The sequence below is a fragment of the Nicotiana tabacum genome, chromosome 19, assembly GCF_000715075.1.
Source record: "Nicotiana tabacum cultivar K326 chromosome 19, ASM71507v2, whole genome shotgun sequence".
NCBI classification, from domain to species: Eukaryota; Viridiplantae; Streptophyta; class Magnoliopsida; order Solanales; family Solanaceae; genus Nicotiana; species Nicotiana tabacum.
This window is the reverse complement of record NC_134098.1, coordinates 28,358,908-28,374,914: the sequence shown is the minus strand read 5'-3', so window position 1 is coordinate 28,374,914 and position 16,007 is coordinate 28,358,908. Positions and strand designations below refer to the sequence as shown.

The window sequence follows — 16,007 nt, the reverse complement described above, 5'->3', positions numbered from 1 at the left end:
GTCGCTTCATGGAGGGTTTCTCGTCTATTGCATCACCTATGACTAAATTGACCCAGAAAGGTGCTCCGTTCAGGTGGTCGGATGAATATGAAGAAAGCTTTCAGAAGCTCAAGATAGCTCTGACTACAACCCCAATATTGGTGTTGCCTACGGGTTCCGGAGTCTTATACTGTGTATTATGACACGTCGCGTATTGGTCTCGGCACAGTGCTAATGCAAGACGGTAGGGTGATTGCCTATACATCCAGACAGTTAAAGGTACATGAGAAGAATTATCCGATCCACGATCTTGCGTTAGCAGCTATTGTTCGTGCCTTGAAACTTTGGTGGCATTACTTGTACGGTGTCCAGTGTGAGGTATATACCGATCATCGGAGTCTACAACGTTTGTTTAAACAGAAGGATCTTAACTTGCGGTAGCGAAGGTGGTTAGAGTTGCTTAAGGATTATGATATCACCATTCTCTATCATCCCGGAAAGGCCAATGTGGTGGCCGATGCCTTGAGTCGTAAGGCGGAGAGTTTGGGCAGCTTAGCATACTTACCAGTAGCAGAGAGGCCTTTGGCCTTGGATGTTCAGGCCTTGGCTAACCAATTTGTTAGATTGGATATTTTTGAGTCGAGTCGAGTTTTGGCTTGTGTGGTTTCTCGGTCTTCTTTATATGATCGAATCAGAGAGCGCCAGTATGATGATCCCCATTTGCTTTGCCTTAAGGACACAGTTCAGCACGGTGATGCCAAGGAAGTCACTATTGGAGATGATGGTGTATTACGGATGCAGGGCAGGCTATGTGTGCCTAATGTAGATGGTTTGTGTGAGTTGATATACTCCTTTCATCCAGGTGCTGCAAATATGTATCAGGACTTAAGACAACACTATTGGTGGAGTCAAATGAAGAATGATATACCTGTTAAGTTGTCAACAGGTAAAGCATGAGCATCAGAGACCGGGAAGATTACTTCAGAGACTTGAAATTCCGGAGCGGAAGTGGGAGCGTATTACCATGGACTTCGTAGTTGGTCTCCCACGGACTTTGAGAAAGTTTAATGATGTTTGGGTGATTGTGGATCGGTTGACCAAATCTGCACATTTTATTCCGGTTGGTACTAATTATTCTTCGGAGCGGTTGGCTGAGATTTATATATGTGAGATTGTTCACCTACACGGTGTGCCAGTGTCCATCATTTCAGATCGGGGCACGCAGTTTACATCAAAGTTTTGGAGAGTATTGCAGCGAGAATTGGGCACACAGGTTCAGTTGAGTACTGCCTTTCACCCTCAAATGGACGGACAGTCCAAGTGCACTATTCAGATATTGGAAGATATGCTACACGCTTGTATTATAGATTTTGGGGGTTCTTGGGATCAATTTCTGCCACTAGCAGAGTTTCCTTAAAATAACAGCTACCAATCGAGCATTCAGATGGCTCCGTACGAGGCTTTATATAGGAGACGGTGTCGATCTCTGATGGGTTGGTTTGAGCCGGGTGAGGCAAGGTTATTGGTTACTGGCTTAGTTCAGGATGCTTTGGAGAAGGTTAAATTGATTCAGGAGCGGCTTCGTACGGCGAAGTCTAGATAGAAGAGTTATGCTGACAGGAAGTTCCGTGATGTTGCTTACATGGTTGGGGAAAAGGTTCTGCTCAAGATTTCACCCATGAAGGGTGTGTTGAGGTTCGGAAAGAAGGGCAAGTTGAGCCCTAGATATATTGGGCCCTTTAAAATACTTAAGAAGGTTGGAGAGGTGGCTTATGAACTTGCTTTGCCACCTAGTCTATCAGGTGTTCATCTAGTGTTTCATGTATCTATGCTCCGGAAGTATATCGGAGATCCGTCTCATGTTTTGGATTTTAGCACGGTTCAGTTGGATGGTAATTTGGCTTATGATGTGGAGCCGGTGGCCATCTTGGACTGGAAGGTTCGAAAGTTGAGATCAAAGAGCATAGCTTCAGTGAAAGTGCAGTGGAGAGGTCAGCCAGTTGTAGAAGCTACTTGGGAGACTGAGTGGGAGATACAGAGAAAATATCCACACCTGTTTGATACTTCAGGTATAATTCTAAACTCGTTCGAGGACGAACGTTTGTTTAAGAGGGGTAGAATATAATGACCCGGCCAGTCGTTTTGAGTAATATAACCCCATTTCCCCATTTACTGCTCAATTTATGCTTTACAGTTGTTATGTGACTCGCCGGGGTGATTGGTTCGTGTCCGGTGAAGTTTTGGAATGAATTGGAATACTTAGTTCCAAGGTTTAAAGCTTAGGTTAAAATAGTGACCGGATGTCGACTTATGTGTAAACGACCCCGGAATAGAGTTTTGATGATTCCAATAGCTCCGTATGGTGATTTTGGACTTAGGAGCGTGTCCGAAAAATTATTGGGAAGTCCGTAGTTAAATTAGGCTTGAAATGCCTAAAATAGAAATTTTAAGTTAGAAGTTTGACCGGGGAGTTGACTTTTTGATATCGGGACCGGAATCTGATTCTGAAAATTAGAATACCTCCATTATGTCATTTATGACTTGTGTGCAAAATTTGAAGTCAATCGAACTTGATTTGCTAGGTTTCGGCATCAAATGTAGAATGTTCCGACATCGTTTCTTCGAGAATAAGTGGTATCACATTAATCAAATGAGCTCTAAATTCAGTGTTGATTGAAGCATTAGATCCGTATTAATATTTCGGAGCCATAGCAAAAAGAATTGTCGAATTCGGACATCGTATGAGAGAGTTATGCCCATTTCCGTGTCGAGAAAATATTTCTCGTCTCCGCCAGTGCCCAGGGTAGCGTGGGGCGATAGCCCTGGCGCTGGGAATTTTTGGAATTCTTGAAAGTGCACCACAGGCAGCGCCCCACGCTACCTGTGGTGCTCGAAAACATCAGAGGCTCTATAAACGGGGTTTTTGGCCATTTTTGACATAAAAATAGTTGGGGAGCTCGGTTTGGGCAATTTTCAGAGGCAAACTTCACAAATTGGACTGGGGTAAGTGATCTTAACTTGATTTGGTCCGTTATTCACGAATCTAACATTATTTCCAACACTTATTTCATGATTTGGGGGATTAGAATAGAAATTTTTCAAAAATTGATTTGAGGGTTTGAAAGCCGAATCAGAGTCAGAATTTAGCAATTTTTGTATGGTTGGACTCGTGGTTGAATGGGCGTTCATATTTTACAACTTTTGTCAGGTTCCGAGATGTGGTCCCCACTGTTGATTTTTGAGTTAATTTTGGATTTTATTTTGAAATTTAGCATTTTCATATGGAATTGATTCCTATACCTCGTGTTGATTGTATAAAATTATTTTGACTAAGATTCAAGGTGTTTGGAGGCCGAATCGCGAGGAAAAGGCTTATTGGAATAAAGAATTGCTCGGATTGAGGTAAGTAACAGTTCTAAATTTGGTCTTGAGGGTATGAAACCCCGGATTTTGTGATATGTGATTTTTTGAGAGGTGATGCACATGCTAGGTGACGGGCGTATGGGCGTGCACCGTAGGAATTCTGACTTGGTCAATTCCATGGAACTGTGTAGTTGAGTAATCTATTGATATTTGTACATTTTCCACGTATTAGAGAAATCGAACTATAAATCATGTGTTAACCATGTGTTGACACTCTAGGGACCCACAGAGGTCGTGTACATGTTGAATTATCTGCTAAATTGCTATTTTGTACTCAGTCACAGTTTTACTTGCACATTGCATCTCAGTCTCTATTGTTCATTATTGATGCATCATATCATTGCTGTTTGGGCTTCTTATCATGATTTCTGAGAGCCTGAGAGACTGGAGAGGTTGATGACTGAGTGAGGCTGAGGGCCTGATTGTGAGGATATTTATGAGATCGGGCTGCACGCCGCAGCATGTTTCATTGCTATATGCCATGATTGGCTTGTTATAGCGCTTGGGTTGAAGGAGCCTCTACGGAGTTTGTGCACACCCCCAGTGAGCGCAGGTACCTACTGAGTGTGAGTGTCGAGTACTGAGTGACTGGGAGGAATGAGTGACTGGGAGGAAAGAGTGACTGTGAGGTTGGAGTGAATGGGAGGACTGAGTGACTGTTACTCTGAGAGGATGCATTAATTTCTTTATTTCTGCATTTCAGCGATCATATATCACTGTTTTTGGACTTAGCTATGAAGCTTGTCACTACTTTCAGTTCTTTATTTATTATTGTTACTTAGTGAGTAGGTTGTACTTATACTACACCCTGCATTTCATGTGCAGATCCAGGTGATCCCGGACATAGTGGGTGTTGATTCTTTCGCACGGTTGATTTTTCGGAGATTCAGAGGTAGCTGCTATGTTTCGCAGAACTTGTTTCTCCTTCCCTATCCTTCTGTTTATTGTATGTGGTCTCGGATTATTATAGACCGGGTTTCCCAGACTTGTAATGTATAGATGCTCATGTACTCAGTGACACCGGATTTTGGGAGTATATTTATTTCTAATGTTTGTAGGATTTACTCTTAAACTTAATTATTATGTTTTCAGTATTTAAAAGAAATTGTGTGTTATTAATATTGTCGGCTTGCCAAGTATTGAGATAGGCGCCATCACGACGGGTGAGATTTTGGGTTGTGACAATTATACCCAAATTTCAGTAAAATTATGAATGTATCTTGCGACACTTTTTGTGGAATTCTGTTTTACAACTTTGTTTGACTTCATAAATTAACACACAAATATTATATGATTCAAGTACCTTAAAATATGACCTCCTTAGCATATTAAGCACTCTTAGTTTTATCCCGAAAATACGGGTTATAACATCTTTGATTCGTTTAGAATCTAACCCTCATGATACTTCTGTAACACCTGTTAACTCATCATTACCTTTGTAAAGGTCCTTAAACTCTCTTATCATATTGATTCACTCAAGAAGCATTACAACATAAAAGTACAGGGTGTAACATCCTTCCCCCTTAGGAACATTCTCCGCGAATGTTAACTCTTAGAGACTTGCAAAATTTCTGCCAGAGTCTCCTCTATACACTGGGCTAAAACCAACCTGCACACAGTCAGAAAACATATTATACATGCCACATAAGTCCAATGTCTATAAATAGCAACACTTGGCCTCACACAGCCGTCAATTATAAATACTGAAAGTCAAAAATAAGAGCTTACCTGATGACTTACTGGCCTGAATAGAGTTGTGCTAATATCCTATCTAGAGCAATATTTTCAATTTGAAATAGGTGGGGTATTCATATTCCATCTCCTCTGCAGCCTCCCACGTCATTTCTTCAATAGTCTTATTTCTCCATAATACCTTCATGGATGCTACAATTTTGGTATTCAACTTACGGATCTTTTGATTTAAAATAGCCACTGGAATCTCCTCGTAGGATAGATCCTCTGTAATCTAAATGTCATCTACTGGGACAACCCGAGAAAGGTCTCCAATGCAATTCTATAGCATGGATAATTGACTGAATAAAACTCAAGAGGCAATTCAAGCTCATAAGCTACACTTCTTATCCATCGAATGACTCTGTAAGGCCCTGATGGTAGGCTATAATATCGTATTTTAGTGGCTTATGGCACTCTAATTCACTGCACTTTATTTGTGTTTGAGCTTTAATTGATAGTGTTTTGCACATATTGTGTATTTTATGCCTTGTAGGAGTGATTCCGAGCTATGTGGATGTTATGGAATGAATTCGAGTGATTTGGGTCATTGAAGTATGAGTAAAATCCCAAGTAATTAAGATGAGATTGTGTTCGTGGCTCGAGGACCAAGTCTCGAGATTAAAAATCAAAGTTTGAGCCATACTATGAGAAAACCCCACTACTGCAGTGCATGGGGCAGCGTGTGGGGCGCCACGGCTGCCCATTTCATGATGTCTGTCAAATTGTTAGCTCTCTGAATTTCCCCACTAATGCCCCGCATGGCGCGTCGCCCCATGCGGCGCGCCTGTGTAGTTTTTACATAGTAAATATCCTATTTTGGCTAGGAGAAGGTGGTTTCGTCTGGGGCCGATCCTACTTAGTATAAATACATAGAAAAATGTTATTTTCCAGACTTTTGACACATATTCGACCCGAAGAGGCTAAGGAGGAGTTGGAAGAATAAAAGCACAAGAATTTCATCATTCTTTCCTCACTCAAGACCCAAGTTTGGATTGAATTTATGTTTTCCTATACTTTAATTTTATTGGTGATAATTGCTCCATATCTATGGAGTAGTTACCTTTACTGTTTGATGGATTTGGTGTAGTGATGATTGTATGTAGATTATAACTCTAGTTTTATGTATTGAAGCATGTTTTGATGATTTAATTATTGCATCTATATTCACTAGTTCATGTAATCGAGAGAGGCATAACTTGTGATATCTTTGCATTATATTATTGGTTGAGTTCATAGATTCTTCTAAGTAATCGAAAGAGGCTATAATAATCGAAAGAGGTTTTCCTTAAGACCAATCCATTACGCATTCTTGCCTATCTTCACGTGCTTAAATTGATTCATCTTGTGAGGTTAAGACTTAATCGAGAGAGGAGTTTTTGTTGAACGTTTGAACAAATAATTGAGTGAATTCGAGAGACTCACTTGAACATTAGAAGTGAATTATCTAGAGTTAGATCCCAAACAATTATCTTGCGCCTATCCTATCAAAACCCTATCTTCTCCCACTGATAACTTTCTTGCTTATTCCTTATTTCGATTATCATTAGTCAATAGCTTTAGATTCTTAGTTAATTTTTGTTAGAAATCTTATAAATCTCAAATGTTGATCATCATGGATGGCACCCAAGCTAGAAACTACGAGAACACTGTTTAAATCCAATCCTTGTCGATACGATATAATACTATACTATATTTGATTAGCGACATAATTTAAGTGTGTGTTTTGGGCTCGTCAAATTTTGGCGTCGTTGCCGGGGATTGGCAATCAATAATGTTTGAAATAGTTTGTAGTGCTAATTCAAGAATTTTTCTTTTTATTTCTATTTTCTCTTTTTACATTTTGTTTTTTTGGTTGTGCGCAGGTTACAGGTTAAGATTGGTGCATGACTCGAGCTTCTGCAAAAGAAGTGATACCATACACGCTAGAGATAGAAGAACAACTATGACAACTGAGAAAGAAAAGAAATCTCACTGAGACGTTAGAAAAGGTTGGGCAATCCTCAACCAAAGAAACCATGGCTGGGAACGGTGATGATAATGTAGATTTGGCTGCAAGAGAGGCAGCCTAACAACTAGAAAAAGCTGCACGGGATGCTGAGGAAGCAGCTATCAGAGTAGCACAGATTATCTATGAAGAAGAGAGGGGTCGGAGAATTGCTCAAAATCAACTCTTGGCTGCAGACCAGTTTGAAAATATAGCTCATATGCCTTGGAGATAATTGGGCGATTATGCTAGACCAGTCTATAATCAAGGCTTATAAAGTGTGAGACCATCTCCAATTATAGCTAAATTTTTTGAATTGAAGCAATGTTTGCTTCAAACCCTTCAGAATTATTGTGTCTTCAGAGGGAAGATGAACGACGATCCAAACACACATCTAATAGACTTCGAGGAGATTATGAACACCTTTCAATACAATGGTGTGTCACAAGATGCAGTGTACTTAAGGGCATTCCTTTTCAGACTCAAAGAAGATGCAAATCAGTGGCTTCGAAGCTTGCCCAAGGGATCGATCAGAACATGGGAGGAGATGATCAGAAAATTCCTTAATAAATATTTCTCTTCATATAAAATGGGCAATTTTAGAATAGAAATCCATAACTTCTGCCAGAAAGAGACCGAGACTACTTTTGAGGCATGGGAGAGGTTTAAGGAGATAGTTCGAAAGTGTCAACATAGTGGAATTGAACTCTGGAAGCAACTCCAGGACTTTTGGGATAGATTGACACCGGGCTCGCGTAGAACATTGAGCAACGCAGCTGGAGGCCCTTTGATGAAGAAGACCCCAAAGGAGATAGTTACAATTATTGATGAGTTATCTGAAGATGCAAATTAGTGGCCCTCTGAGTGTGCTGAAAGAAGAAGATCAACTGGTGTTCACCAAGTTGATGCTAACATATTTGTGCAGGTATAGCTTGATGCTATGGCTAAAGAAATAAGGAAGCTGACATTGGGTACAATACAAAGTGAGCCTCATGCAGCCTGTGATATATGTGGAAGAGGACACACTACTCATGAGTGTCAAGCCTCAATTGAGGAAGTAAATGCTGTGGGAAATTACAACTTTAATGCAATAGGTCAAAAGCACCCTAGTTTTTCTTGGAGTTCACCTAGGGGTACCGCAAATGCATGGTAACAAAACAACCCCAGATTTCAGGGACAAAGAGCTCCTGGTTTTATGAATCAGCCGGGGCAGTAATTTCAACCTCAACAGCCCAATCAGCCTGGTCTAGAAGATCTCATGAAGGCCTTAATTGTGAAAACCGATGAATGATTTGAAGTACAAGGGGAAGCAATTCGAAATTTACAGAAGAAAGTGGGACAAATTGCAACAATATTATCTAAGAGGGTTCCAAGCACTCTCCCTGCTGATACTAAAAGAAATCCCAAAGAAAAAATGAAAGTTGTAACCTTGAGAAGTGGGCAAGTGTTGAAAGATCCCACCCCGATACAAAAAGATGTGATACTTGAAAAAGAAAGTGGGGAGCAGCTGAAAAATGATGATGATAAGAAAGAAGAAAGGCCAAATGAAAGTTGAGATAAAGAAGAAGGAAAAAAAATCAAGAAGGGAGGAACATGAGGAGAGCAAGCATATGCCTATGATACCTTTCCCTCAAAAGCTATATAGAGAAAAGCTGGACAAGCAATTTGAGAGATTTCTAGATATGCTGAAACATGTTCATATAAACTTACCATTCACGGAAGTGCTCTCACAAATGCCTTCTTATGCTAAATTCTTAAAGGATATCCTTACAAAGAAGAGGATGATAGAAGAGACCTCAATGGTCAAGCTCACAGAGCATTGCAGCGCAATATTGCAAAATAAACTCCCACAAAAATGTGGAGATCTAGGGAGTTTTACTATACCTTCCTCTTTAGGCTCTATTAATTTTGATAAGACTTTATGTGATTCTGGTGCCTCAATTAATTTAATGCCTCTATCTATTTATAGGAAACTAGAGAAAGAGATCGGAGAGATAAGGTCTGCACCAATATCTTTGCAGCTGGCAGACCAAACAACTCTGATACCCGAGGGGGTAGTGGAAGATGTGTTAGTTTGGTGGATAAGTTCGTATTTCCTGTGGATTATATAGTGGTGAAAATGGAGGAAAACTAAGAGGTCCCCCTTATCCTAGGAAGACCATTCTTAGCAACGGGTAGAGCGATATTGGATATACATGAGAGAAAACTTATGCTTAGAGTGGGTGAGGAGACTATGCCATTCAAGATGGATGTAGAAAAGGGGTGCAAAAAGGAAAACCAGTTGCAAGTGTTGAGTGGAAAGTGAAGGGCGCGAAAGAGAAGGCTGCGGTGAGTGTGAAAGATAGGTATGGGGTGTACCCCAAAAAGGCTGAGAAGAAGCTGTCTGCATGGATGTCTGCATTAGTTCGTGCGCGAGGAATGGAGCATGACTTCGACTTAGACCCCGACTAGATATTTACGGAAGTTTCCTCTACCTTATGCTTTTTAATTTTGTGTCATGGGGACATGCCACAACTTAAAGTGTGGGGTGGGGGATATTTTGTATGTATGCATGTATATTAGTTTTTTGTTTTTGTTTTGTTAGTTTTAGTAGTTAGAGATAGAAAAAAATGGAAAAAACATTTAAAAAAATTTAAAAAATTTGATTTTTCTTGACGATGGATATTATTCGATAGGTTTCTTGAGGGATTAAAGTCGAAGGAAAAAGACAAAAAGATTTTCTTTTGTTGGTAGTGTAATAATTCCCCCTTAGTTTTTTTGTGTCGCGGTTCTTTTCCAAGGGTTTTGTTTGAACCGGGTGTAGTTAGTTTTTATTTTTTTAGGAGTAGGAAACCTTGTGCTATGAATTGCATTGAAGGTAATATATCTTAACTTTATTATCCCTTGAGAATAGTAAGTGCTTTAGTTGTGACGCTTAGGCTCAGTTTTTGGCTCTTGTATAAGTACCTTAAATTGTATGATCTTAACTTTGCTTAACTGCTTTGACTAGAGTGTCTGGATAGTCCAATACTGAGTGATTTATGTGCCATGTGTGTGTGAAGTTTTGTGTATTTTGTGCATTGCATTTGATGTCTAGAACTTGCCCCGTGTGTTTGCAAAGCGAAATAGTAGTTTTATTCAGTCTTGGAAGTGATATAGGCATTTCTTTATTGAGCCAGTTATATGCTTTTACCTACCTAATCATTATGTATCTTAGTTAACCCCGTTGAGCCTGTAATCCCGTTTCTTTGGCAACCATATTACAAGTCTTATCCATCTGTTTGAATTGACTATATGTTTGAACCTTGTACCTCTTGTGAGTACTTGAAATTATTATGAACTTTGTAAAAGTCAAAGTGTGGGGTGGTTGGTTTGGCTTTTGAGTGGAACTATTGAACTAAGGAGAAATATGCAATGTGTTGAAAAAGTAAGGGCCACTTGAATTGGAAAACAAAGAAAAAAATAAGTGTATGAGTGTGAAAAATGTTCCTTGATAGTGGTAACTTAATGTAATTGTGCTTAAAGAAGTAGGGTGTTAATGTATATTGATGTGAAGGTGGAGTATGGTTTGACATAAGTGTGGGATTTTGAATGGTTAAATGTTTGTATTAAAGTTCTTAGGGAGGTGTAGTCACTCTTATATCTAAATATATCATACCCATCCCACATCCTACATTACAACTAATTAAAGTCCTACTTGATCCTTAACTGAATGAGCTCAATTAGTAGAGTAGTACACTACGAGAAAGCCTATGGTACGTCTTTTGTGGAATATGAATGTTGTTTCTGAGAGTGAGTGAATTCTTTCTATCTTGAGTTCCTAATTGTTCTTAAATTTGATTATGTGCAGAACTACTCTCTATTGTTGTGTGAGGACACTTGATTCATGAAGTAAAGGTAATGTCATTGACCTCTATATTAGAGTAAGTGAGTGGGGTATAAATAATTCGTGGTGCTTTTGACTCAAATCTTGAGGCAAGGATGTTACGGTATTGTGCTTAATCTGTTTTGAATATTCTTGGTGTGATGAGTTATGAGAGTTGTTGAAAAAGGTAGTGTCTATATGAAGTGTAGTTTGATTGCTCGAGGACTGGCAATGGTTCCATGTCCTGCGTTGTCACGCCCCGAACCTAGGAGCGAGACAAGCACCCCGTGCCTCACCTAACCTGGCGTACCAAATTGCGACTAAGGGACTCTGAACACATAATGTCATACTTTGGCCATGGGGCCACCTTGCAAGACAATTTGCGAAGCAAAATATAAAACTGAATGGAAACTAGCACTAACTAAATATCAATATAAAGCTAGGCCGACAAGGCCGTCATAGCTACTACAGCTGACAAACCACCAATTTATACAAACCCAACATACTGCACTAACCAACAGGATATGCCTACAAGCCTCTACTGATAGATGTACTGTGATCGGAACAGGGCCCCGACCTACCCATAACATATATACAGATATACATAAGATGTACACAAAACTCTAGTCCTGGCAACTCCGAAAGACGTGGAGCTTACCGATCAGGCGGAACTCGGAAAACACCTACTGAGGAGGTCTACCCGTCTGTCTGTCTGAACCTGCACGCATGAAATGCAGCGCCCCCAAAAAAGGGACGTCAGTACGAAATAATGTACCGAGTATGTAAGGCAATAAAATAACTGAAATCTAAAACTGAACTGATAATATGTTAACTGAAATTAACTGGGAGTCAAAGATGATCTGGAGATATACTTACCTGCTGATACTGACTCAACTCCTTCAATATAGTAAGTAAAATAATTGTACGGCCTTATAAGGCTCGGTATATATATAACTGCTCTGCCATAGTAGGCTCGCTCATAGGCGCTCGGCCATACTAGGCTATGTATCTCGGCCATGCTGGGCTCGCTCATAGGCGCTCGGCCACAGTAGGCTCGGTATATAACTTTCCATCTGATCAGAGGTTGCCCAATAGGGGCCTGCCCATCGATTATAGCTCGATGGTAATGAAAATACTGTAATACTGTATATATAGGCTTGCTGCTCTCTTGACTGGAAGAAGACAATACTAAAATTGAATATAGAGTCTCGATAAGGAATAATATTGTAACTTATGAGACTAGAATAGTGTGAATAAATTCATGAATATGAACTTCTCTTTTTGTCTCATTACTAACACATGTAGCTACGAGATCATGCCAAAATGAAGGAAGGCTTAGCCTTAACATACCTTATCACAATCTTTTCAATCACCAAGTTGAACTCACCTCTTCGCACCTTAATCTACAAGAATGATAATAATACTATCGTTAAGTTACGAAAGGTACAACTATCGCACAACGAACGACAAACCTATTTTGTATTAAAACGGGCAGCATCTCCCCTATAATATGCCCTTCCTCCAACTTCAAGATAACACCAACAATACAAGGACAGAACAATAACAACATATATACATCATTTTCCAGCCCTATATACACCATCAAATACTACAAAACAGCCCAACACACCCCAATCTCTTCGTACACAAAACGACCACCGTAGTAGTGTCAAACGACCCGAAAATGTTATGACGAACGACCAGCCAACCACCCTACATTTATATGGTGTTTATAAACCCCCTTCCTCCTCCAAAACTCCACAAAATAGTAATAAAACACGCAGCCCAACAGCAACACAAAACAGTCCACAAAACAGTCCGCTACAAGTGAATAACTCGAACTCACGGCTTCCGATCACCATCCCGTGAGTTCTTACAAGTATAGAACGACTTACCATGAATTTACAGAAGAAAAAATGGATGAAAGAGAGCAGTAAACTCACCTTATTTGTTGGATAACTCAGCTCCTATCTTGGTTCTTCAAACTCTAAGTTTTACCTCCAATTGGAACTTGAAAGGGAGAGAAAATCAATTAGGGTTTGTGGGAAATTTTTGGGAGGATTCTTTGCAGAGCTTATGTCTGGTTATTATGCTCTATTTTAAGTATAATATATGAAGAAAATAGGCCCTTAAAAGGCCTCTTTGGACGACCCGAAATGGCCCAGTTTTGGGCTTTCATTTAAGCAAGTAGGTGACACACCTACTTGTCACCTAGCAGCTTGCGCAGTATCACAAAAATGCCCATATCTCATTACTCCGATGTCATATTGACAAACGGTTTAATGCATTGGAAACTAGACTCATAGATCTTTAATTTGATGTGTGGAACACACCATAACTCTAAGTATATTGGGAGAAAATTGCAGTTACATTTGACCCAAAGTTTCAGTAAAACTTATGAATGTAACTTGTGATGACTTTCATCGACTTTTGTTCCACAACTCGCTTGACTTAAAAACATAACACACGGATGTAATACGACTAATATAAATCATAACATAATCTCTTTATCATGTTAATCACCCTAGTCTCACCCCAAAGGTACATGTTATAACATTCCCAACTTGTCGACTTTCGATGAAACATTATTTTCTTCAATTGCTTTAGCTTCTGAACTATCCAACCCTCTTTGTACTTGTTGTTCATGATCTTCAATATTTGTAACCTCAGAGGTAACATGATTAACTTACTTTATATACTTTTAAATATTATCTCATTTTTTTGTCCTACATTAGTTTGCTTACGACGCATTTTTACATACGAAAATATAGGGTGTAACATCACTCCCCCTTGGGAACATTCGTCCTCGAATGTTTACTCTTGGAGACTTTGGAAACTTTTTCCAGAGTATCCTTCGTACACTAGGTTAAAACCAACCTGCACGTAGCCAGAAACATACTATGCATGCCACACATGGCCAATCTTTATAAATAGCAGCAATTTGCCTCTGACATAATCCTGTCTCGTAGCCCTGCTACATCTGGAACACACAAACGACCCTTGTATCTGAGAACCCCATCTCCCTTGAGCTCTAACAATGGCTTCTTCTGCTGCGGAACTCGCTCTCTCAACTCGACCAACTCTGGGTCCTCGTACTGCCTTTCCTTGACTTCAGCTATGAGGGATGATTTTGCAGTGTTTTGGATTACAACTCCACCATCCTCAGAATCTACTAACCGAACCCCCAACGAAGCCAATTGATGAATCTCTCTAGCTAATTGTCTTTTCTCGGGCTCTACATGTGCTAAGCTACCCATAGATCGGCGACTTAAGGCATCTGCTACAACATTAGCTTTCCCTGGATGGTAGAGAATGTTAACATCGTAATCTTTCAATAACTCAAGCCATCACCTCTGTCGCAAATTCAACTCTTTCTGCTTGAAAATATATTGTAGGCTTTTATGATCAGTAAATATATCAACATGAACACCATATAAATAATGCCGCCATATCTTAAGTGCATGGACAACCGCAGCTAACTCGAGGTCGTGGGTCGGATAATTCCTCTCGTGCTTCCTCAACTGCCTTGAAGCATATGCAATTACCTTCCCATGTTGCATCAGGACACATCCTAACCCGACACCTGATGCATCACAATACACGGCATAACCCTCTAGACCCTCTGGAAGTGTTAGAACCGGAGCTGAGGTCAACTTGTTCTTAAGCTCTTGGAAACTCCGCTCACAAGCCTCTGTCCATTGAAACTTAGTTTCTTTCTGTGTCAACTTCGTCAATGGTGCCGAAAGGGAAGAAAAACCCTCTACGAACCTCCGATAGTATCCTGCTAAGCCTAGAAAGCTACGAACCTCTGTCGGAGTGGTAGGTCTAGGCCAAGATTTCACGGCCTCAATCTTCTGAGTGTCCACCTTTATCCCTTCATCTGATACAATATGCCCCAAGAATGCTACAGACTTCAACCAGAACTCACATTTAGAAAACTTAGCATACAACTTACGATCACGGAGGGTTTGGAGTACCGCTCGCAGGTGGTCCGCATGCTCATCCTCTGAACGGGAATAAACCAGAATATCATCAATAAATACTATCACGAACAGATCTAAAAATGGCCGGAATAGGCTATTCATCAAGTCCATAAATACAGCGGGTGCATTAGTCAACCCGAAGGACATGACAAGGAACTCGAAGTGGCCATATCGGGTCCTGAAGGCTGTCTTCGGAATATCTTTTTCCCGAACTCTGACCTGGTGGTACCCCGACTTCAAATCAATCTTGGAAAAGCATCTAGCTCCCTGCAACTGATCAAACAAGTCATCGATCCTTGGAAGTGGATACTTATTCTTAATAGTTACCTTGTTCAACTGCCTATAATCGATACACATCCTCAGCGAGCCGTCTTTCTTCCGCACAAATAGTACCGGTGCACCCCAAGGTGAGGTACTGGGCCTAATGTAACCTTTCTCCAGCAAATCTTTTAACTGCTCCTTCAACTCCTTCAATTCGGCAGGTGCCATTCTATACGGAGGGACGGATATTGGTTGAGTTCCTGGAAGCAAATCGATGCTAAAATCAATCTCTCGCTCTGGAGGAATACCTGGAAGCTCATCTGGAAACACATCTGCATACTCTTTGACTATGGGAATAGACTGAAGTGTAGGTATCTCAGCATCTGCATCTCTAACTCGCACAATATGATAAATGCACCCTTTTGCGATCATTTTCCTCGCCTTCAGATAGGAAATAAACCTACCTCTGGGTGTTGGTGTATTACCTACCCATTCAAGGACTGGCTCACCCGGAAAATGAAATTTGGCTACCTTTGCTCGGCAATCAACTGTGGCATAGCAAGCTGCCAACCAGTCCATGCCCATGATAGCATCAAAGTCCATCATCTCTAGCTCAACTAGGTCAACTGAGGTCTGACGACTACAAATTGTCACCGTACAACCTCGGTAAACCCGTCTAGCAATAATCGATTCTCCGACCGGTGTAGATACCGCAAAAGGATCACTTAGTATTTCAGGCACTATACCAAACTTCCTCGCGACAAATGGGGTAATATACGATAAAGTAGATCCTGGGTCT

The 16,007-nt window shown here is 40.4% G+C and overlaps 1 non-coding gene across 1 annotated transcript; it reads right to left on the bottom strand.

The window, feature by feature from the left end:
- Positions 1 to 7,715: 7,715 nt before the first annotated feature.
- LOC142173981 (small nucleolar RNA R71) lies at positions 7,716 to 7,822 on the bottom strand. Its single transcript, XR_012703345.1, has one exon. It is a non-coding gene; the product is annotated as a small nucleolar RNA R71 (small nucleolar RNA).
- Between the last annotated feature and the right edge of the window lie 8,185 nt (positions 7,823 to 16,007).